The sequence below is a fragment of the Elephantulus edwardii genome, unplaced genomic scaffold, assembly GCF_000299155.1.
Source record: "Elephantulus edwardii isolate Elephantulus edwardi_28Jun2011 unplaced genomic scaffold, EleEdw1.0 scaffold00255, whole genome shotgun sequence".
Taxonomy (NCBI): Eukaryota; Metazoa; Chordata; class Mammalia; order Macroscelidea; family Macroscelididae; genus Elephantulus; species Elephantulus edwardii.
Window position 1 is genome coordinate 2,838,707 of NW_006400005.1, and position 23,982 is coordinate 2,862,688.

A 23,982-nucleotide genomic window follows, 5' to 3' on the forward strand; every position below is an offset into this window, starting at 1 on the left:
CAGGATAGAGCAGGGTTTAGAGCTGTTGTGCATAGGGTCGCTATGAGTCGGAAACGACTCGATGGCACATAACAACAACAACAACTGCATTGCTGCCACACTTGCATGTCTATTCATTTCTTGGACCCGGTGGCCATCTCAAGGGAACATACCAATATATCCTTCTGCTGATTCAAGCCACCCTCTCATCCACGCACAGACTCCAACTCTAATGTGCCCCCTAAATTCCCAGTTCTTACCATAGGTCCTTGCCCACACTGGGGTCCTTTAATAGTCCAATTTTCCATGGCATATTTGCCTGACCATATTGCTAAGCTATTAGCCACTGCCCATGAATCAGTAAAAATCCAAACATACGAGCTCTCACCCTTGCCCAAATCCTTGTTCACTGCTAGAGAGACATTAAACAGCTCAGCCCATTGTGCAGATATGTTGTTGCCTTCCTCCCTCAGAGTTTTTCCATATACTAGTCTTAACGTGACAGCTTTCCACATCAAATGTTATCTACATACCTTTGAACTACCATCTGTGAACCAGGTAGCCCTTTGCTAATCATAAGGAAGTTGTTCATAGGGAACCATCCATATGAGAATGGACTCTGGCAGTGTCTCCAGAGGTTCAGGTGTAGAAGCAATTGGAAAGGAGCAACTTTTCTATGGATATAGTGTGTGCCCCTCTTCATTCCCCTAGTAGATTATTCCTAGATGAACCATTTCCACTGTTTTGGGTGCCACCTTCTTTAGTAGAATGTTTCCCCAGGATTGCCCAGGACAAGATGGGAATTTCAAGTATTTCAGGTCTCATAATAATCTTACATCTTTTTTTAATTTTTTTTAAAGGAGACGTAAAATTTTATCATTTTAATTATTTTCCTTTTGGAGGCAGAGCAAAAGGTAATGGAAAGGAGGGCTGGTTGAGTTGTAGGGACTTTCAGAAGGCTGTAGAAAATCACAAAAAGGCAAGCTGAAGGAAGAGGAGATCAAAACTGTAATTCTGAAAAATAAGCTAGGTGTATCTTTTCCAGTTTCACTGTCCCATACCAGCCCTTCCTTCTCTTGTTCATGTCCTTAATCTGTTCCTCTTTCAGCACATCCTAGAGAGACGGGATCCTTAATTCTATAAGTTCCATATCTGCATCATGAATACATGCATAATGGATGGCAACTGACTTGCGTGCTTGGGCAGGTTCAAGGCAGTACGATCTGCTTCTGGGAAAGCCAAAATTCCATTCACTCCCAATGGAAAAAACCAGTCCAAAAAGCTCAGAAGGGACTGGAGAAGGCAGATGAAGCACCATTTAGGAGACAGTATTGACAGGTCAGTCTTTGGTTTTAAAGATGGGTTGTCCAAGTTACCTCCATTTTCCTTCTGCAAATTCAAGGAGGACAAGGCTTTGCACAGGAATAGCAGGTGACCTGACTCCCTGACTTACTGGAATGCAGAACCAAGAGCCTGATGGGCTGGCTCAGAGTCAACGACAGGCAGCTGGGAGCCCAGAACCCCTCAAATCTTGTCCAAACTTTGAAGATGAAGCACCAGTTATAGCTCTCCCAACTCGCCTTCCATCGCCCATACCATGACATACAGCTCAGCCAGACCCACAACAGAGGCGAAGATCAATGCAGCCAGCACCCACTGGGGAAGGGGAGGACCAAGCTTAGGGGCACACAGGCTAGTACTCAGCGCTATCACTATAGCCCCCAGCACCTTTATCATGGATGCAGAACACCCAACCCAGTCTACTAATGCTTAGTAGGGAGTGTGTGTGTGTGTGTGTGTGTGTGTGTGTGTGTGTGTGTGTGCCTGGTTTTTCTTGGGGTAATCACCTACCCTCATGACCACTGGTAAGCTCAAATGCTACCCTCTTTATTGCAATTTATTCAATTTCTGATCCACACAAGGCACCCCAACTTTCCCATTAACAATATGTTCTGAATTACCCTGCCCCTGCCCAGTGCCTACTCACCGAGGCCATTTCTGTGAAGATATGTAAGCTTCCAAGGTAAGTGCACACAAAGGCAGCTACCACCGTGACAATGAAGTTGAAGATGGTGATGACCAGAGCCTTCACTGACCTCACTTTGAGGAGAAGCCCAGAGAGGAGATATTTAGGTCAACAGTCCCCAGACTGCCCTCTTAGCTCATTGTCATCTCTTTAACCTTGGAGACTGGTTAAAATTATGCATCCCCATCAACAAATGAATGGGTAGAAAAACTATGGTACATTTACAAAACAGAATACTATGCAGCACTGGAAAAAAATAATGAACTCATAAAACATTACACAATATGGGTGACCCTGGAGAACATTATGATGAGTGAACTATCTCAGTCACAAAAGGACAAATACTGTATACTAACACTGTTACAAAACAGAACTGATGTGAGGGGCTGGGGGTAGAACAGAAAGCATGAATACATAATGAACACTGCATTGAGATAGATGAGGAAGGACTGAGAAGAAGGAAAATGTGCAACCATGAGTATTTTTTTAAAAAAGATTATGTGTCAAATACACTAGGCCATGACTCTCAGTGGTGTTGCAGAGTGTACAGAACCATCCTGTTTTGTGAGCTGATGTGGACACTCCACCAGCTAAAAGGGGTGTTTCCTTAGGGGTGTGACCTACAGCCAAAATATAGGAATGCTCTGGCAAAAGGCCAAATGTGCACACCTGTGCCTTGCCTTGTTATCCTCTGACCTTCTTATTGGGAGATGAGCCAACAGTTTGTTGTTCGACCTAAAGATTATGATTCTGTCAGTCTCAGCTACTAGAGTTGTTTCCTTAAAGTAGTTCCCTCTGTATATTCATATGAATGTGTCTGTGTTTTTGCTCTAGACATCCCGACTTAAGGCAAACAGCTAAAGTTTAAACCCAGAGCACTGGAGTGAGAAGGGGTGCCAGGATTCACTGAAGGAGACGTTTTAGTAGCCTGATTCTCTGGTACCTCACCTTGCTTTCCCAGGTCACTGAGAGTCCCACCATGCCTTGAATCCTGGCAGGTAACATTACGGGTGATTCTGTTATGTTCCTCATTGGCCAGCTGTATCTTAATCTTCTCCAATCGGGCAACTAACTATGGGTTCCTTGGAGGCTTAACCACCTCTGGGAGATAGTTTTCACTGCCTTCCAGGAGCTCATGAAAATACAGCTTACAGTCCCTTTCGCTCAAGTGCTGGTGCAGCTCCCCGATCAGGTCGAAGGAAACCAAGGGTCGGGGGCCACCGGGGCTATCACCACACTCATGCTTCTCCCCCAGTGCGGCCTCAAGTTCAGCCCGAAGCTTCCAGGGCAGATTCTCAGGCTCCAGCTCTCCTCCGGGGCCTAAAGTGCAAACCAAGCGCTCACCAGGAATCAAGGACGACGCCACAGCTGTGCTACCCTGCGGACGGCTGACCGGGAGGCCAATCTTACATCTTTTTGTCATTGAAGCAGTCTCAACCAACACCCAATAGCAAGCAAGTAACAATCTTTCAAATTGCATGTGTTGTGCAGCAGTGTCAGGTAATTTCTTTGTCCAGAATCTCAGAGGCCACCACAGGGCAGCATTCTCAGGTTTTTGCCATAATCTCCAATCTACAGGTGACAGATACCTTGAGAATCATGTCTGAATGTGAGGCAAGGGCAGTGAGATTGCTTTCTGTATTTCAGCCATAGGCTGCTGTTGTTCAGGTCCCCATTCAAGCATGGTTTTCTTCCAAGCAAATTTTTAGACGGGAGCTAACAATGTTCCAAGATGTGGGATATAAATCCTCCAGAATCTAGACAGACTAATCAAATGTCGGGCCTCCTGTCTAGTCTTGGGAGTAGGTAGTGGCAGCAGGTTGTTCTTGGTTGCCTGTGGAATGTCACAGGTGGCTCCTTCCCAGGTTATTTCCAAGAATGTTATTGTTCGTACAGGGCCCAGGATTTTTGCTGGATTTATCAACCAGCCTCTGTTAGTCATGTGGGCAACCACTGTTTTCAAATCATCCCAAGCCTGTTCTTCAGTGTTTGATATTAACAGGATATCATCAGTGTAAGTAATAATGTATATTTGCACTGGATACCTGGACCAAGTCCAAATCTCTTCTCATCAGGTTGTGGTAGTAGACTGGTGAGTTCACGTGTTCTTGTGGTAAAACCATAAAGGTCATCTGAGTTCTTTCCAATGTGAAACCAAACTGTGACTGGCTCTCCGCAGACTAGAATGGAGAAAAAAAAAGCATTTGCAATGTCACTGAGTTTTCCTTTGGTCTGCTGTATTTTCTGTACCTTTGATACCATGTCTGCGACTGCAAAAGCCACAGCTGGCACTACTTTATTTGGGCCCAGTAGTCTACAATTAACTTCCATGAGCCTTCTTCCTTTTTTAACAGGCCATACAGGGCTGTTAAATAGATAATTTGTTGGCATCAACACTCTGGCATTTAGCATGTCTTTAATCAAGGCAGTTATCTCCTTTTGTCCTGTTTGCTTCAAATTAACAACCTCAGTGGACTCAGGCAACTCTAATGGTTTCCATTTAGCATGTCCTATTGACACTGGCCTCAAGACAAACTTATAAATGCTCAGTGTTACAATATTCAGTAGAGAGAGTGTTCCCCAATTAGACCTAATATTCATACAGTAATGCAACTACTTCATACATCTGTTTATGTTTTCAATTGTCATCTAGACTTTCACTCTAGTTCATTAATTGCTGCATTTCCATATCCTTCTAATGCAAATGTAGGTCTCTTCAAGATTTTTGTCAGTAGGCTTGGGAAATTATAGTACATTGAGCTCCTGTGTCTGGAAGCCCCAAGAATATTTCTTCTCCAACCCTCGGCCATTTTACCCACACATGTGCATATGGCCTCAGGTCCCCTGTTGGGTGTGTGACCAGAAGCCTCTGGCCTTCCTGTCAATCCACATCTTGATCAACTAGCTGAGCTTCTGCTTCAAGATTCTGAGTGGGGTCCCTTATTATTAATCACCCCATGAGTGGGATGAATAGAACAGACCTGTTTAAGTCTCCTTGATGTTGGGGAAACACAGGGAGCTTTCATTGGTTTTTCCATCTCCTGTAGGGGTGACTGCCTTAAAACCTTTGTCTCAACTCCATCAATGTCTGCTGTATTCATCCTATTCCTGAGTAAACATCAAAAAACCTCTACTGTGCTGGGGTAAACCCTTTCCCCATAGTCTCCTCCTGCTTATCTATGAATCACCCTCATGTTCTTTTTACGTATACAACAACAACATGTATGTATGTATGTATGTATGTATGTATGTATTTTAATGAACATTTACAGAGTTTTTGGATTTCCATTCATTGTTGCATTTTTCTCCCTGGGTCACTCTTCTCTTCGAAAAGTAAAAGAAACATTCCTTCATTGGTATACAATCCCCCCATCCCAAGTACACTCCACTTTGAAACCTTCATTCTGGACTCTTGTGTTGGTATTCTTTGCATCCTTAAAGCTGTAAGGGGAAATTGTTTTCAATAGAATTGACACAGCTTCTTCAATTGTTGCCTTCTTTTCCAGTAGCGAAGCTACCTGAGATTGCCATATTGGAGGAGATCCAGTAATTACCGTCTCTATAATGGCCTCTGTAAGGGACATAATCATTGGATGAATATCCTCAGTGCCATAAAACCACTCCAGCATCCCTTGCATATATAGAACATCAATTGTTTCTTCTGGAATCTTCCATTTGTTACTTAGGCATGGAGAAGAGCAATGTCCATTGGGGGGGGGGGAAGCCCTAAACACATCTCTAATCCACTCTATCAAGCTAATTATCCACTCCGGATAACCTGTTTTGTGACTGCATTTTTCATGTCTTCCATGTCTGTTGTATAAATAATCATGGGTCTAACCGATACAGGTTCCTCCATTATTCAGCATAAAGAAGCACAGAAGCTGCCTCTAACAGCATTACTCTTACAATCTGCATTAGTAATGGTTCCTCAGGAAGCTACAGATAATGGTCTACAAACTTATTTACTTCCTCTATGCCAGGTCCTCTGGTTACAAGTTTCTGGATCCTGCCCATCTGCCTCAGGAACTACTTTTTTGTATTTCTGGTTGTTTCCACATTGGAGTTATTTTGTGTGTGTGTTGTTTTTTTGTCTTGTTTTGATTTTGGTTTTTCCTGAGATTAAAGGCTGTAACTCTGTCCTGGTAGAACCTTTCTCAGTTTTTGTTTCAGCCATCTCAGTTCCTACATTCTTTTCCTTTGCATATGCTGCCACTACAGATAACAAAAACCAAGGGAATGTTAAGTTTCACTCTTTCCTTAGTTTCCTGTATTCCTGCCTCTATCCAGTTGACCAGCTTCTCAGTAGTCCCATCCATTAACTTCATATCCCATAAGTAAATTTTGCCTTCAGTGACTGACTGCACCATAATAGCTGCATTATTTCATGGGTATTCTTTAATCCGCCCAGAGGCTGAAGGTTTCTTATTCTTTTGTTTACCACCTTTTCTACAAAGACACATGTTATGAGTCTGAACTTTTATAGCTAATCCCGCTATCCTGACACCAATTGTTTCCACAACTCATCCTGTTAAGATTAATAGCAGACCATTTATGAGAAATCTCAGGTAAACATGGTCTCATATGCTTAACCAGCTGTGTGTTTCCATAATTTCTAAAATAAGCAGCTCCATCTGTGGTCTATTTCCCCAATTACTCTGTGGCCCTTGAGTCCAGATTTGCTAGAAGGTCTGTCTCCCAGAGACTCAGGCTCATCAGGGAAGGACTCACGTGGCCATAGGTGTGTAGAAAGAAATTAGTTCTGGAGAAATTAGTGAGTCATGGGCTAGGATCCTGTAGACTGTCATTTGTGGGGCAGCTAAATGGTAATGACTAGCATGGCAGCTAGATGATATAAGCTGGCGTTTTAGAGCCTGGTAAGCAGCTGGAAGTTATGACCCTGATGAGTGAGCTTTTCCAAAGGAAAAAAGTGCCTGGCACTGAGGTCCCATGAGCTTATACATAAGCCTCTAGTAGTGTGGGGTTTGTTTCTCATCCTAATCCTCTATCCTTAATGTAATAATTATTTTAACACAAAATAAACAGTTAATCATTTGCTAGAAAACACATCTAAATGATAAACTTTAGATACCCAACATGGAATTCTTCACGTTCCTTCACTGCATCATGGTCAGTCCACCATTAAATAATCTGTTGGTTTCATGAAGGTTATGTTAATATTTTTGGACAAAGTCTTAACTTGTTGAGGTTTACCCCACTGTTGTTTAAAGAGATTCTCCAGTGTCACTGTGTTCAGTCACTACTGAAAGTTTTATTTATCCCAGTATTTGGAAGAAAAGAAATGCTATTTCTTGGCCCACTAATGAATAATAGTGACAGAATGTATTATTTTTTTGTTATTGAACACAAGGAATTCTTTCTATAGTCACTTGCCAATAAGACAGACAGGTTGTAATATCCAAATTACTTTATTGCAGATCTTGGAGAGCAGAGAAGGTTCTCTAACAACTGCCTCCCAGTGTAAAGATGTTTATTGCCTTTTATATTTGAGTTACTTATTAATCTACTTAATATATTACTATCTCTAGTACAAAGAGCTCTGGTGGCCTAGAGGCAAGAAGCTGCTTTGCAATCCTGGAGGGAAAGCATGTGGTTCCAGACCAACAGCTACTCTGTGGGAGAAGGATGGGCAATCTCCAGTGTGATTGATGGCCTCTGAAAACCCCCTGGAGGCTCAGCTATGGACTGGTTCTGGTCTGATTCAAAGGTACACAACAACAACAACAGTTCAGTTACAAGGTTCTCCCATTTAAAGGATAATTCACATAGTTTCTGTAACCTGATAGCTTAGGGTTTAATTTACATATGGCTGAGAGGAATGGCAAAAGATAGTTGAAGAAAGATCCTTTCCCAGTAAACAGTTTAAAGAGTTCAGGTAATCTGCAAGACTATAATCTGCATGGCTATAGGGTGTACAAACAGAGTCTAAGGACAAAACAAGCATCAATTAGACAATTCAACCAGTTTTGCAGGCTGGAAACCCAGGATATCAACGGTTTAGTTATACGATGTGTATGAATAATCCTGAATTTATTAAAACAGCCCTATCATCCTTCAGGTAACATGAGATCAGATCTTCACTGATAATGAGATTCTAATTATATCAAACTACCAGTTCCTCCCCCTCATTCCTTTCACCCCACCACCACACTTTTCTAAACTAGTCTCTTCTGCTTCACTTCCAACCCCTCACCTACTTCTTATCCATGACCCCACTATTGTGTGACATCGAATCAGAACCAACCCATAGTGACTCTTCACCAGGTTTTAAGGAACGGGAAATCTTATGGGAGGAGATTGTCCATGCTTCTCCTTTGGAGCAGCTGGTGGATTCGAACCAAGTGCCTTTGGGATTGTAGTACAGCTTCTTACCACTTGGCCACCATGGGAACTTCCTAGCCATGTCCCTATTGGACATGAAATGCAGGATATCTAGTTGAATGTCAATTTCAGGTCAACTTTGAATAATTAAAGAGTATTTGTTGCTTATCCAGATCACAATTTAAGTGATGCTTTGTGTCTTTATGTGCTAAGTCATAGAGGCAAGAATGGTGAAAACGTCCTTGTCTCACATACCTATGGCACGTTGCAAGAGGGGCTGTTGTTGTTGTTATGTGCCATCGAGTCGTTTGGTACTCATAGCGACCCTATGTACAACAGCCGTAAACCGTGCTCTATCCTGTGCCAATCACATTGCCTCTGACACACCCATCCCGATTACCCCAGTCACTGAATCAATCCACCTCATAGAGGGTCTTCCCCTCCTGCGCTGTCCCTCCACCCTCCCAAGCATGATGTCCCTCTCCAAGGACCTGTCTCTCCTTACAACATGTCCAAAGTATGTCAGACGAAGCCCCAGAATCCTTGCCTCCAAGGAGTAGCCTGGTTTAACCCTCTCCAGGATGAATCTGTTTGTTTTCTTGGCAGTCCATCGTACATTCAATACTCTTCTCCAGCACCACAGCTCAAAGGCATCAATTCTCCTTCTATCCTCCCCAGTCATTGTTCAACTCTCTAATGCATAACAAGTGATTGCAAAGACCATGGCCTGTGTCAGGCACACCTTAGTCTCCAGAGAGACACCATTGCTCTTGAGTTATTTAGAGAGGTCCCTAAAAGCAGACTTTCCCATTGCAATACATTTTTTTAATTTCCTGGCTGCTGGTGTTAAGAGTGTTGACTGTGGAGCCGAGCAAACTGAAGCTGTGAACAATCTCAATCTCTTTGCCATCCATGCTGATGCTGCCAATTGGTCCAGTGGTGAGAATCTTTGTCTTCTTGACATTGAGCCTCAGTCCATACTGAAGGCTGCAGTCCTTGACCCTCTGCAGAAAGTTCATGAGGTCCTCCTCAGTTTCAGTGAGCAGGGTTGTGTCATCTGCATAACACAAGAGGGGCTAGTCCTTGGAAAAATACAGCATGTTGGGAAATGTCAGTATTTCCTGGTCAGAAAGGGAGGAAGACCTTCCATGAGATGAGTTGGCACAGTGACTGCAACAATGGGCTTACACATAGCAGAGATCATGAAAACGACATGGGATAGGGCAAGGTTTTGAAATCTGTTGTTCATAGGGTCACTATGAATCAGAGTCAACTCAGCAACACCTAACAACAACCACCTCTGCGGGAGCTCCGTTGGCACAGTCTATGGAGATTTGCACTGCTGACTCAAAGATGGTGACTCTCTGGTAGTTCAAAACCCCTCGTAACTCCACTGCAAAAAAGATGGATATTCTCTTCCCATGCAATTTAAAGCCTTTGGGAAAACTGCTGGCTGGTCAGCTATGAGTTGATTCCATGGCAATGAGCGAGTAAATGTAATTCCTATGGTTCTAGAGCTCTTCATCTCTCAAAACTTGAGCAAGTTGGGGAAAGAATTCTCAAGGCTGACTATGCTTCACAACAACCACTCCTCCTTCTAATGATGCTCATCATTAACTATTTTACAAATTAGGGAGCTAGCTGACTGCCACCTGAAAGATTGCTGAAGCTCTAGGCTGGCAGTTTGAAGAAGGGACCATTCCAACACCCATAGCAGATAGATTTTATTCCTTTATGTATAAATTACCTGTCAAGTTGATAATTTACTTTTGCTCATGTTTCTAGAACTATCTGAAATTGTGGACAGGTGCTCTTAGCACATTGTTCTATTAAGCATTGAATTAGCACAAAATGCTACAGAACAGAGCTATAAAATGAGAACATAAAAGTACCCACATCATTGAGTTATTTGAGTATTTACAGCAGTGAATGTTAGCAAAAACATGCATTCACCAGAAGAATTCAACGCATGTGTTGTGTGTGTGTGCTGGAGGTGGGGGGGGGGGTGTCAGGAACCACTCCAGTTACTAAAAATCAAGAAAAGGTAGTTTATTCCAGAATGCTGTGGAAAAGGAAAATGATAACATAATGAGTAGGATAATAGGACCACCAGCAAGCCAGCTAAACCAAAAAGCTCCTTTCTAGTTTTTCTTTAACAGAAAGATTCATACAAAGTTACATTACTGCAGTTCCATTTATATTAAGGTGACAGAGGAAGAGGGGGTTTTCATACATTTGGTTTTCTGGCTTCTTAGATCAAAGACTGTTTGATATGAGTGGCAGCCTATGTCTTCATCTTACAGAAGATCAGAATATTCACATTAACACAGAAAGGGGAAATGCACAGTAGGTTTTACAAAAGGGGATAGAGAAGCAGATGAGTCCTCTAGTCCTGGTTGTTAGGGCATAGAAGTGTAAAAGGAGCAGACCACAAACTGTTTTTAGGAGCTATTTTGCTTTTAAGATGTAAATGCTATATTGTTGATTGCCATCCAGTTAAGCACAACTCATAGTAAATTTAAAGGGACCCTCCATGCCAGTTAATGCTAGAGTTTCACTCACCTTGCAGACAAAGCTCCTTTATTAAGCACCTATAGATGGGCAGGCTGGGTTTAGAAAAGGCCATGCTACTAGGGATATTATAGCTAATGTTAGACGGATCTTGGCAGAAAGCGGAGAAGACCAGAAGAATGTCTGCCTGTGCTTCAGTGATTATGCAAAGGCTTTTGACTGTGTGGTTCACAACAAGTCATGGCTGACTCAGAGAAGAATGGGAATCCTGGGATATTTGATTGTGCTTATGAGAAACCTATACTTGGACCAAGAGGCAGTTGTCAGAACAGAGCAAGGATACACGGCATGGTTCAAAATCTGGAACGGTGTGCATCAAGAATGTATTTGGTCTCCATACTCTTTCAATATGTATGCAGAACAGATCATCTGGGAGGCTGGGCTCCATGAGGAAAAGTATGGTATCAAGACTGGAGGTAGACTCATCACCAATCTGTGTTATGCAGATGACACAACCTTGCTTGCTGAAACTGAGGAGGATTTGAAGCACTTGCTGCAGAAGTTCAAGGACTATAGTCTTCAATATGGATTGAAGCTCAACATCAAGAAAACAAAGATTCTCACCATTGGGCCAGTTGGCAGCATCAGTATGGATGGTGAAGAGATTGAGATAGTCAACAGTTTTCGTTTACTTGGCTCCACACACAACACTCTTGGTAACAGGAGCCAGGAAATCAAGAGACGAATTGCATTGGGAAAGTCAGCTGTGAGGGACCTCTCCAGAATACTAAAGATCAACGACGTCAGTCTAGAGACTAAAGTATGTCTGCTACAGGCCATAACTGAGTGCTATGCATCAGAGAGCTGGACAGTGGCTAGGGATAATAGAAAGAGAATTGATGCCTTTGAGCTGTGGTGCTGGAGAAGAGTGTTGAATATATCATGGACCTAAAAGAGAACAAACAGGTTTGTCCTGGAGAGGGTTAAAACAGGCTATTCCTTGGAGGCAAGGATTCTGAAACTTCGTCTGATATACTTTGGACATGTTGGAAGGAGGGAGCAGTCCTTGGAGAGGGACATCATATTTGGGAGGATGGAGGGACAGCTCAAGAGAGGAAGACTCTCGATCAGATGAATCCATTCAATGATTGGGACAATGGGGATAGGCATGTCAGAGACAATAATTTTAGCAAGGCACAGAGTAGGGTTTAGGGCTGTTGTACATAGGGTTGCTATGAGTTTCAGGCAACTCGATGGCACATAACAACAACAATAACAACAACATATAAATACAGTTGTTAGGTGATAGAGTAGAACTGTCTTGTAGTTTTCTAAGTTATAATTCTTACAAGAGAAAATTCCCAGGTCTAGGGTCACTGGGCAAGTTTAAATTGTAAATTTAGTGGTTGTCAATGAAGCTGCTTAAATCATTGAACCACCAGGGCTCCTTATGAAGACAATATTCTTGAGAAAATTTAGCCTTTAGTACCTGCTTCCAAATATGATATGTTTCTCTAAGTACTGGCCCTCGTGATAATGTGACATCATGCTTGGAAAAATAGAGTCAATGAAAGAGCCAATGAAAAGGGTCTCTGTGAATGAGAGGAAGACACTCCACTAAATGGATTGACATCGTGAAAGCACCAATAGGCTTAAGCACAGCAGAGACTGTGAGAATGGTGCAGGATCAGGCAGGGTTCCGCTGTAATCCATGAGGTTCCTATAATTGAGAGTTGAATTGATGTCACTGTGGCCTTCAGATTAGCAGTGCAACTTCCTTACTTAACCAATCCACCACAACTGATGATATGTCCTTATGCTGGCAGATAAAACTAGAGGAAAATGTATTTTCTATCCATGCTGAGAAGTATTAGCTTCCAGAGTCCAACCACATATACTTTATTTAGCCTACTCTTCATCTTCAGTGGTTGTTATTGTGTACCATGAATCACAAGGAATCCATAGCTGACCCTCAGGCGAGTTTTCAGAGGTAGTTAATGGATTAGAACTGCATGCCTTTGGGACTGCAGTACAACTTCTTACCACTAGGCCATCTTCAGTGGAGCTGCCAATTAATTCCCTTCCTAGGATAGCCCCCTTATCAGACAGAGGATATCCTGTCTGTGTAAAAGTCAATGGATACTCTTGTCATTTTAGCAACCTCTCCATGCTATTTTATATTAGTAACTAATCTTTAAATTATTTCCCTCTTTGGCTTTCTTGACAAGTAGAGAAAGAATGTGGCAGTTGCCCCCAGACCTCATTACTCCTTGAAAAACCTGATGATATCTGAGGGCTAGATCAAGGACCAGACCACATGATGGATCCTGATAAAGCTCTGGGCTTGATCAAAAAATCCCAAAATAAAGTTAATTAACAGCCCCAAGATTCCAAGAAAAATACCATCTTCCCTATTATTGTTGTTGTTAAGTGCCATTAAGTCATAGGGAACTAATAGCAACCCTATGAATGAAAGTCCTGGACACCGGTATAACATTCGTCCTTTGTCCAGGTTCATAGGGTTTCCAGAGATAAGCTATAATAGAAGTGGATGCCACTCCTGCTTCCAAGCTTGTTTTAATCGGGGAGCTCCACCAAACACTGTCCACCATGGGTAACCATTCTTGCATTTGACTCATCAGTGTCGCAGTGTTTGGCTTCACAGTAACCACAAGTTACCTCTGCACAGCAAGTGGACGTACCAGGGTTACACAACCTAACCATCTTCCTTAGTCCTCCCTAAAACCGCTATAAAAAAGAAACCACTCTTGACTGAGGGAGGAGGGAAAGTGATTCCAAGTCCTGCAAGTAACAAGGGCAGGGAAAAACCTGCAACCTTGCAAGCATGTACATTTCTTGTCAAACTGCAGAAAGAGTCCCCATATATGGAGAATGGAAACATGCCCAAATATATGACCCTCTCCTCTTCCCAAGAACTGTAAAAACTGACATCAGCTTCCACCTTCTGAGTTCCTGCACTGGTTTAAACCCACCTAGGAGAAAGCCCTTATGTACTTCCCTTTACAAAGCCTACTTCAAAGCCTACTTCACTTCAGTGGCTTATTAAATAGATATCCTTCCTCTTCCTTTTATATTGAGGTATTCTAGTGATTCCTTCTCTCTGCTGAGTCTCATCTTCCTGCAACAGAATGATATGAGTTGCATTTTTAAATTATGAAAGACAAAAGGGAATAATCATATGGTACTTCCTGAAATGAATAAAGTTGGCCAACTTTATGTTGGTACATACAGTGATGGTCCTCTATCTTCTTTTTATGTTTCTTGGATCAATCAAGATTTTGTCCATATCATATTTTAGCATTGCAACTCCAGGCTAGAATTTGTTTTTCAGTTCTTTAAATGTGAAAAAATGCTTAGTGAGTTCTTTTTTTTTTCTTTCTCTAGTTCTAGCTCTCTGTACATTCTGTTTTAATACTTTGCTTTGTTTTCTCAAGCTGCCCTTTGAAAACTTCAGTTCAGCTCTTTTATTTCCATACCTCTTTTGTTTTGGCTTCTTGATACTTCAGTGCAGTTTTCAGAGTCTCTTCTAACACTCATTTTTTTAAATTTATTTTTTCTTTCTCCTCTGTAGCACCAGAAGCTGAGAAATTAAAAGACTCACTGTGTTGAGAAAATCTGCTGTCAGAGTCCTCTCTAAAGTCCTAATGACCTATGATGTCAGTCTGGAGATTAAGGTGTGTCTGATACAGGCCACAGTCTTTTCAATCACTTGCTATGCATCAGTGAGCTAAGCAATGACTAGCGATGATAGAAGAAGAATTGACGGTTTTGAGTTGTGGTTTTGAAGAAGAGTATTGAATATACTATGGACTGCTAAGAGAATGAACAGGTTCATCCTAGAGAGGGTGAAGCCAGGATGCTCCTCGGAGGCAGGAATTCTGAAGCTCCGTCTGACAGACTTTGGACATGTTGCAAGGAGGGATCAGTTCTCGGAGAGGGACGTCATGCTTGGGAGGGTGGAGGGACAGTGCAGGAGAGGAAGACCCTCAATGAGATGGATTGATTCCATGACTGGGGTAATGGAGGTAGGTGTTTCAGAGACAATAAGAATGGCACAGGATAGAGTAGGGTATACAGTTTAATGTGATAGTTGGATATCTCTTTCCAGGTCTACCCTCAATGCCCACAATAGTAAGCTGGTGGATAGAAAGAAGGCCACTGAAAGACTGTAAGACAGAATAACTCACACTGGTGTTAAGAAGAAAGCAAATTATCTTACCAGCAATGTCCATGCATACTCAAGGCTCCAGACATATAATGATGCTACGCTGATCACTCCCTGCAGCCCTGAGGGAACCAAGGTTCTTTAGTCTGATTGCTTTTATTCCACCAAGACATGCTTGGGGCATTACAGGGAAGCAAGTGTTAGGAGGCTTCCTTTCTGCCCTTTTATTCTCTTATAGCCTCTTAAAATTTTTTTTCATGTTGGTTTCCTTACAAAGTTCATATACATTTTGTTTCATACTATCCTTCATTCACTTTGTATTTCATACAACCATTCTCATTCATCATGTTTTATAAAATTAACCATTGAACTATGACCACCATTACCCTATCTTTCCAGATCCCTGCTGGATCTATTACATTTCCTTTATCCATCCCTCCCTCCAACAAAACTGTACAACCCTATGATTTCCTCTCTACCCGTCCTTACCCCTCTGCTCCCAGTTCCCTCTGCTTGGATCCTCATGCATGATTTATCAGTTCTTTTCCTATTTCTGTAACAGTGGTATTAAGTAGTATTTGTCCTTATGAGACTGAGTTCACTCAGCACAATGCTCTCCAATTCCTCCCATGTTATGTAATAATTTTTTAAATCATTGCTCCTAAGTGCTGCATAGTATACCATTGTGTGAATGTACTACAATTTATCAATCCATTGATTGTGGTTGGACATTTGGGCTGCTATCATGTTTGCGATGGTGAATAATCCTGCTCTGAACATAGTGTACAAATCTCTGTTTGTGTCTCAGTTCTAATTCTTGGGATATATTCTAAGCAGTGGAATAGCTGAGTCATACAAAATTTCTATATTCAGCTTTTTGAGGAAACACCAAACAGCCTTTCAGAGTGGTTGAACCATTTTACAATGCCACGAACAGTGTATAAGAGTTCCTATTCCTCCAAATCCTCAATACTTCCTCTTGAAGCCTCTTTTGATACTCACAGCTTCTCTAAACAGGCTTCTCACACTGGAAGCAAGAACCTTGGAACTGAGGGTTTTGAGTATGTCTGCTGGACAAGAAGGACTGGGGCTCAAAATTTTTTGTAACGGCAGCCTCAAGAAATTTGGCTTTTAGCTTGTTCTGCTTTTCCTCTTTAAAGTCTCTTGTTAAACACTGAAATAGCAGTAGTTAAAAGTTCATTTTAGTTGCACTGGGGGCCTAAAGCTTTTTTTCTGAAGTTTCTCTCTAGTATCAGGGGATATTTTCAGATTGATGAAATGGGAATTCATCATTATTCTTCCATCATGAGACTCAAGGTAAAAGTTAGCAAATTACTGAATTGTTTCCACCACTCTAGTCCCCAAAGCTGCATTGTTTTCTTCTTTATTGTGTTATTTCTGCTTAATTCACCAATTTCACTAGAATACCTCTCATTCCTTCTATGAGAAAAGTCTGCATGTAATAGCTAGCATCTCATTCCTCAGCTCCAGATCTTCATTCTAGTCAATAACACAAGAAAATGGAAAGGATCATTTGTTAAAACTATGTATTCAAATTTCGTAAATAAATCAGTATAATTAAAAAAAAACCAACATGCCAATTCCCATGAGGTCAGATATGTCTCCCACATTTCCATGCCTCTTTTTACTCATTTCAACACCAGTCTTACTGCTTTGGTAGGTCCAAATCTGATGTGACAGCTCACAGACCACAGAGAACCATATTGGGAAGTCAAAAGGTTATAATTCAGATTAATAACAAAATACAGTAAAGATAGCTCCTAAAATGTGCATGCAGGCAGCTCAGCCTTGAGTCTCACAAATCTAAGTGTCCCCAAGTTCTTAGTCCTGCCAATATTGGCATCCCTCTCAATTGTCCAACAAAGTTCTCAGTCCTGACAATATTGGATCCCCCCAAAAAAGTCCCATCTCACGTCAGTTCTCCAGTTCAACTATTGATGCTATCCTATATTTCTCTCTTTTCTATCTGGGGGAAGAATTCCTGTCTCTGCAGCTAGAGCTCTTCAATTTATTGCCAAGACTAGCCAATACTCTTATGTATTGTTTAGACTGGCCAGTATCTTTGTGGAATGGTAGATAACCCATTCACATAGTCCTGACCATCTGCATAGCAACATCAAATAAGGGTGGTTGTTACTGTTATGTGCCATTGAGTCTACATCAAGTCATAGTAACTCTATGTACAACAGCTCTGAACCCGGCTCCAACCTGAGCCAGTTTCATCATCTCTGACACACCTACCCCAATTACCTCAGTCAATGAGTCAATCCACTTCATCTATGGTCTTCCTCTCTTGTGCTGTCCATCTACCTACGAAGCATGACATTCCTCTATGAGGACTATTCCCTCCTCACAACATGCCCAAAGTATGTCAGATGGATCTTCAGAATCCTTGCCTCCAGGGAGCACCCTGGTTTCACCCTCTCTAGGACAGATTTGTTCTCTTAGCAGTCCATGACATAGTCAGTACTCTTCTCCAGCACCACGCCTCAAAGACATCAATTCTTCTTCTATCATCCTAACTCATTGTCCAGCTTTCTGATGCATAGCAAGTAATTACAAAGACCGTGGCCTAGATCAGACACATCTTAAACTCTAGATTCACATCATTGTTCTTTAGCGCTCTGCAGAGATCTCTGACAGCAGATTTTCACAGTACAATTTATCTTTTTATTTCCTTGCTACTAGAAACAAGAGAGTTGATTGTGGAGCCAAGTTAAGCTGAAACTATTAACCATCTCAATCTCTTCTCCTTCTAGCATGATGCTGCCAATTAGTCCAGTGGTGACAGTTTTTGTTTTCTTGACGTTGAGCTTCATCCATATTGAAGACTACAGTCCTTGACCTTCTGAAGCAAGTGCCTCAGGTGTTCCTCAGTTTTGGCAAGCAAGGTTGTGTTATCTGCATAGCACAGGTTGCTGATGAGTCTTCCTTGAATCCTGATGCCTCATTCCTCCAAATAGAGCCAAGCCTCCCAGATCTGTTCTGCATATAGATTGAAAAGCTATGGTGATAGGATGTATTCCTGGTGTAAATCTTTCCTGATTTTTAACCATATAGTATTTCCTTGCTTTGTTCTGTTGGTAGCTTTTGATCTGAGTTTAGGTTTCATATAAGCATGATCTAGTGTTCTGGGATTTCCATTCTTCTCAGAATTAGCCATGATTTCATATGATCCACACAGTCAAATGCCTTTGCATAGTGAATAAATAGACCATCCTTTTGTACTCTCTGCTTTTGGCTAACATCCATTTAACATTGGCTATAATGTCCCTAGTGCCTCTTCTAAACTCAGCCTATACTTCCAACATTTCTCTGTTGGTGTGCTATTTCAGTTATTTTTGGAAAATTTTCTGAAAGCTCTTGCTTCCATGTGATATTAACAATATTGTTATTATTGTATACTGAGTTAGAATCATCTTACAGATAACCCTCCAGTGGGTTTTCAGAGGCACTTAATTGCACAAGAGGATATTGCCCATCCTTCTCCCACTGAGCAGCCGGTGACCTCCAGCTTCATGCCTTCTGGATTGCAGTGAAGCTTCTTGCCACTAAGCCACGAGAGCTCCCTGATATTGTTCAATAGTTTCTGCATTCTGTCTGGTCAACTTTCTTTGAAATGAGAACAAATATGGATCTCTTCCAGTCATTTGGACAAGTGATTGTCCTCTAGATTTTTTGACACAACCTGGTGAATCTGTCTAGGGCAGCATCTGTTTGTTGAAATATGTCAGCTGGTAAGCTGTCATTTCCTGGGCCTTCAGAGCAGCTTGTACTTCCTCCTTCATCACTATAGGCTCTTGATCATATGTGTTTCATGAAATTCTTCTATGTCAACGAAATCTTTCTGGTATAGTGATTCTGTGTACTCCTTCCATCTTCTTTAAAAGCTTCACGGGTCATTCAGCATTCTGCCCACAGTATCCTTACATATCGCAACTAGTGGCTTGAATTTGTTCTTCAGTACCTTCAACTTAAGAAATACTGAGCGAGTTCATCTCTTCACACCCTTTACATGGAGATCACACCCACCATGTGGAGACCACACCTGCCGCGAGTAGACCACATGCTGCCCCTGAGCCATGAGCACCTGTATCACAAGGGATTAGAGAGGAAATGGGAGGACAGAGAGTGTGTGATACCTGAGCCATCATCCAGAGTTGGTTGGGGGCAAGAGAATGAGATGCTGGAGGGGCAGAAGTGTTTGTACTGTTTTACAATCCCACCAGCAGTGTATGAGAATTCTAATCTTTCCACATTCTCTCCAACACATATTGCTTCTTGTTCCATTAAACTTTGCCACTGGAGTGAAAGGGTATCTCATTGTGGTTTGGATTTGCATCTCTCTTATTGCTGATTATTTTGAACATTTCTTCATGTATCTGTTGACCTGGCCTGGTTTTGATGGCTGATACTGAGCTTCTCTAATGATTCTTTTCACAGATATGTTTAATCTGATTCCTATGCAGTCAATCATGTGAAGTCCAGGTGTAAAGATGCTGTTTGTGTTTTTTTAACGTGTATTTGTGATGAATAAATCATTACACGTAAAAAATGCAGTCATTTGATTTTCAACCTCATTTCTATCATTTTCCAACAATTGCTTTTTCCTCATTGTTTCCATGTTTTGTCTTCCAGTCACGAGCAATTAAAAAAATGCACCTTTATTGCATGTTCGATCCATTTCAGACTGCAAAAGTCAGTAGCTGTGGTTGTTTGCCATCAAGCAAGAACTGAACTATAGCATCTTTCAGCGTGTTTTCAGATGCACTTAATTTCATGGAGGGAGAATGTCCATCCTTCTGTGGAGCATTTAATATGTTTGAACCTTGTACCTTTAGGATTTCAACACAAATTCTTACCATTATACTTCAGGAAAGATCTTGAGATTATCTTTTTCACTATAAGTACGGCATCTTTATTTCTCAATTGTCCCCCCCCTTTGCTCTTTTATCTTTTATTGGCAATATCAAGTGGAATATTAAACCCTACTCAATTAAATGGATTCCAAAACCCAGTGAATACCATGCTGTTGGTCATCATACTATCCTGAGAAGCTTATTTTCATAGAAAAAGGTACTGTCATTTCTCTTTTATCATCTCCAAGGACTTACTTCTTCAGGAAGCCATGTGGGAGATGCAGTTTTGATTTCTGGACAACGTAACTCATGTCTTGTCACCATCCATCAGTGAAGGCTTGCATGCTGTGATGCTGAACAGATTTCAGTGGAGCATACAGGCCATGTAGACTGGAGTCCCACAGGCTGTGGATATCACAGCTGCTTTACTCACCATCTTTCACAATGCAATGCCACTGATCATTATTTTTGAATCCTCATTTTTTTAATTTGTTATTCCAGAATTCTTTATTAACTGAAATGTGTAATGTACAAAGTATGAATGGAGGGAAATTGGAAGTTGTAAAAAATGATATGGAATACATGAAAATCAGTATTCTAGGCATTGTTGTTACATGCCACCGAGTTGCCTGCAACTCATAACAACTATGTGTACAATATCTCTGAAGCCTGTTCTGCCCTGAGCCAGTCTCATTGACTCTTATACACCTACCCCCACTGCTCAAGTTACTGTATCAATCTGTCTCATCCAGGGTCTTTCTTCCTGCACTGTCTCTCCATCCTTCTGAGCATGATGTCCTTCTCCAAGGACTAATCTCTCCTGGCTAGGTGCCCAAAGAATGTGACACAAAGCTTTAAAATCCTAGCCTCCAAGGAGAAACTTGGTTTCACCCTCTCTCAAATATACCTTTTTGATGATTTCCTGGAGGTCCATGGTATGTTCAAGACTCTTTTCCAGCACCACAATTGAAAGGCATTAATTCTTCTTCTACCATCCTTAGTCATTGTCCAGCTCTCTAATGCATAGCAAGTAATTGCGAAGATCATGGCCTGGATTCTAGGCATTAGTGAACTAAAATGGTCTGGCGTGGGCCACTTTGAATCAGATAATCACTGATTGGGTAGGTATGGAGAAAGAATAATCCCTCATGCACAGCCTACCTGATTTTAAACCATGCACTGTTTCCTTGCTCCATTCAGACAATGGCTTCTTGGTCTAGGTCTGATCTAGATTTCATATGAGCACAATTAAGTATTATGGGATTCCCATTTGTCTCAATGTTAGTCATGTTGTTGTTATGTACCGTAGAGTTGGAACCAACCCATAGATGACCTTATAGCTGATTTTCAGAGGCAGCTAATTGCATCCGTCTTCCATGTAGCAGCTGATTGCCTCAAACTGAGCGCCTTTGGGATTGCAGTGTAGCTTCTTGCCACTAGGGCACCAGAGCTCCCTAATGTTAGCCATAGTTTGTTATGATTCACACAGTCAAATACTTTTGGGTAGGTAGTCAATTACATACATGAGACATTCTTTTGGTATTCTCTGTTTTCAGCCAGGATCCATCTGACATTGATGATGATATCGCTGGTGCCACAGCCTCTTCTAAACCCAGGTTGAATGTCTGGAAATTCCCTGTTAATGTACTATTTCTGCCATTTTTGGATAATCTTTAGCAGTATTTTGCTTGCATGTGATCTTAATGCTATTGTTTGTAAATGTCTATATTCTGTTGGATCACCTTTCTTGGGGATGGGAACAAATATGTATCTCTCTCTGTAAGTCAGTAAGGCAGCTGTCCTCAAAATTTCCTGTCACAGACTGGTGAGCATGTCCAGGGTTGCTACTGTTAGTTTAAATGTGTAAGTCAGTATCCCATCTCTTACTGGAGACATAGTTTTTGCCATTGTCTTCAATGAATCTTTAACTCCTTCTGTTATATGGTATTTCTTAAAATTTTTCAGTGTTGAACAATTTGTACATTTAAGAGTTACATGAAGACATAGTCAACAAAAGTAAACATTATTATAGATAGTATTCTAATATCAACAATGATGTGATATATATGGCTGCTGAACATGATGCAATGTTTGGAAATCTTGAACTTTTTGTGCATATGTTTGAATAATAGTTGTCTTAACAGATGTTCCTTGGATAGTATGTGGATTGTGTCATATCACTTTTTCACTATGAGTTCAGTACCAATATTTCTCCAACTTTGTGAAGCATAACAAGTAATTGAGAAAACTATGGCCTGGATACACCTTTGTATCTAGACTGACATCCTTGCTCTTCACACTCAGGAGAAGTCCACGACAGCAGGGATGAGCAGATCAGCAATTTGCTATCTAAAGGATGATATTAGGGCATCAGGTATGAAGTAGCTGCTTTATGTGTTTTGACAAAACTAGTTGTTAGTAGGATGATTATAAGAGAGGGGGGGGAAGCATCCACAATATAAATGAACTAATATAATGTAAATGAACTTTTACATGGAAAAGGAACACAATGCACATGCACAAAGCACAATGTTTAAGAGTCATCAATATATTAATTAAAAAAGGAAAGGAAAACACTATACATACTGAAATGTAACAGATTCTTATTCATAAGTAAGATGTGTTCTATGACACTAAGAGAAAAAAAATAAATCTCCTTCCTATTTAGTTTTCTGGTTCATCTTAGAAATAATTTTAATCATTATGAATTAATTAAACTAAGTCCACTTCACTATATTTAGCCAGTTGGTCAGTTGAAACCTTTTCTTCAGAGGTTTCTTGTTTTCAAAAGAATAACTAGCCTAAAGTAAAAGTCTCAACTCATCTGTCCTTTTGTACAAGTGTAAACATCCTGATGAAGTGAGGTGTGCTTGATGGGATAGGACAAGAGGGAAGGGACTTGACAACATAACAACATAAGCAATTAAACAAACAAACAAACAATCCTCTTCTTTTGGAGTCAATTCCCCACCCCAGACCAACCCCTCCACCCCGGTGCAGAGGACAGATTAGAGTTGCCCTATAGCATTACCAAGATTTGAAACTTTATGAAAGCACATCTGATTCTAGTTAGTGGGTTCACACCCCTAACCTCATTGCTATCAGCTGAGTGATTAACCATTGGCCACTAGAAGGAAAGAAGAGGGGATATTTGTAGAAACAATGAGAAGGAAACAAACAATACCTTGCTTTGATCACTTCAGTGATCCCATTCTCTTCCAAGCAGTAGCCAGGTTGGCTCCTACAGCTAAGGAAAAGAAACAAATCCTGGGTCAGCTTTCCTTTTTGTCTTTTTAAAAAGAGAGTTTTTTTTAAAAAAAAGTTTGACAGGTAATTAAAATAGAAAAGAAGTAGTATATACACCCTGTTCTAAATAGACTATTCCTAGTAGTGTAAAAGAATTTTTCATAATAATTCTCTCTCTCCTAGTTTAACTATCTCTCACGTGCCCCTACCCACTAACCTGCTAAGAAAAACACCTTTTGGCGCATCTTCTCTAAAGATAATATTTCTTGCTTTTCAGTTGAGGAATCACTTGCCACACACACATCTGAGCCCCCCCTAATTAAACCCTTTAGCTTGTTGCTTCCCTTGTTTCAATATATTCCAACATTTCACCTGGATATCTTGTTAAAACACGGACTCTGTTTTAGAGGTCTCAGTTTTCCTCTCAGGTTCAGTGCGTAAAACAAGCTCCCAGACATGACTTGCTATGCAATTCCAGGACTCAAATTGTGTGCCAAATGTCAATCCCTGAGTGGCACAACAGTAAAGCATTTGCTGCTAACTGAAAGGTTAGAAGTTCATGTTCACCCAAAGGCGCTTTTGATCACCTGGTGACCTGTTGTTGTTGTTGTTGTTATATGCCGTAGAGTCGTTTGCAACTCATGTATAACAGCCCTAAACCCTGCTCTATCCTGTGCCAATCACATTGCCTCTGATACACCCATCCTGATTAACCCAGTCACTGAATCAATCCACCTCATAGAGGGTCTTCCCCTCCTGCGCTGTCCCTCCACCCTACCAAGCATGATGTCCCTCTCCAAGGACTTGTCTCT

The 23,982-nt window shown here is 41.2% G+C and overlaps 1 pseudogene; it reads right to left on the reverse strand.

The window, feature by feature from the left end:
- Positions 1 to 1,539: 1,539 nt before the first annotated feature.
- On the reverse strand, positions 1,540 to 3,428 carry LOC102870637 (annotated as a pseudogene).
- Between the last annotated feature and the right edge of the window lie 20,554 nt (positions 3,429 to 23,982).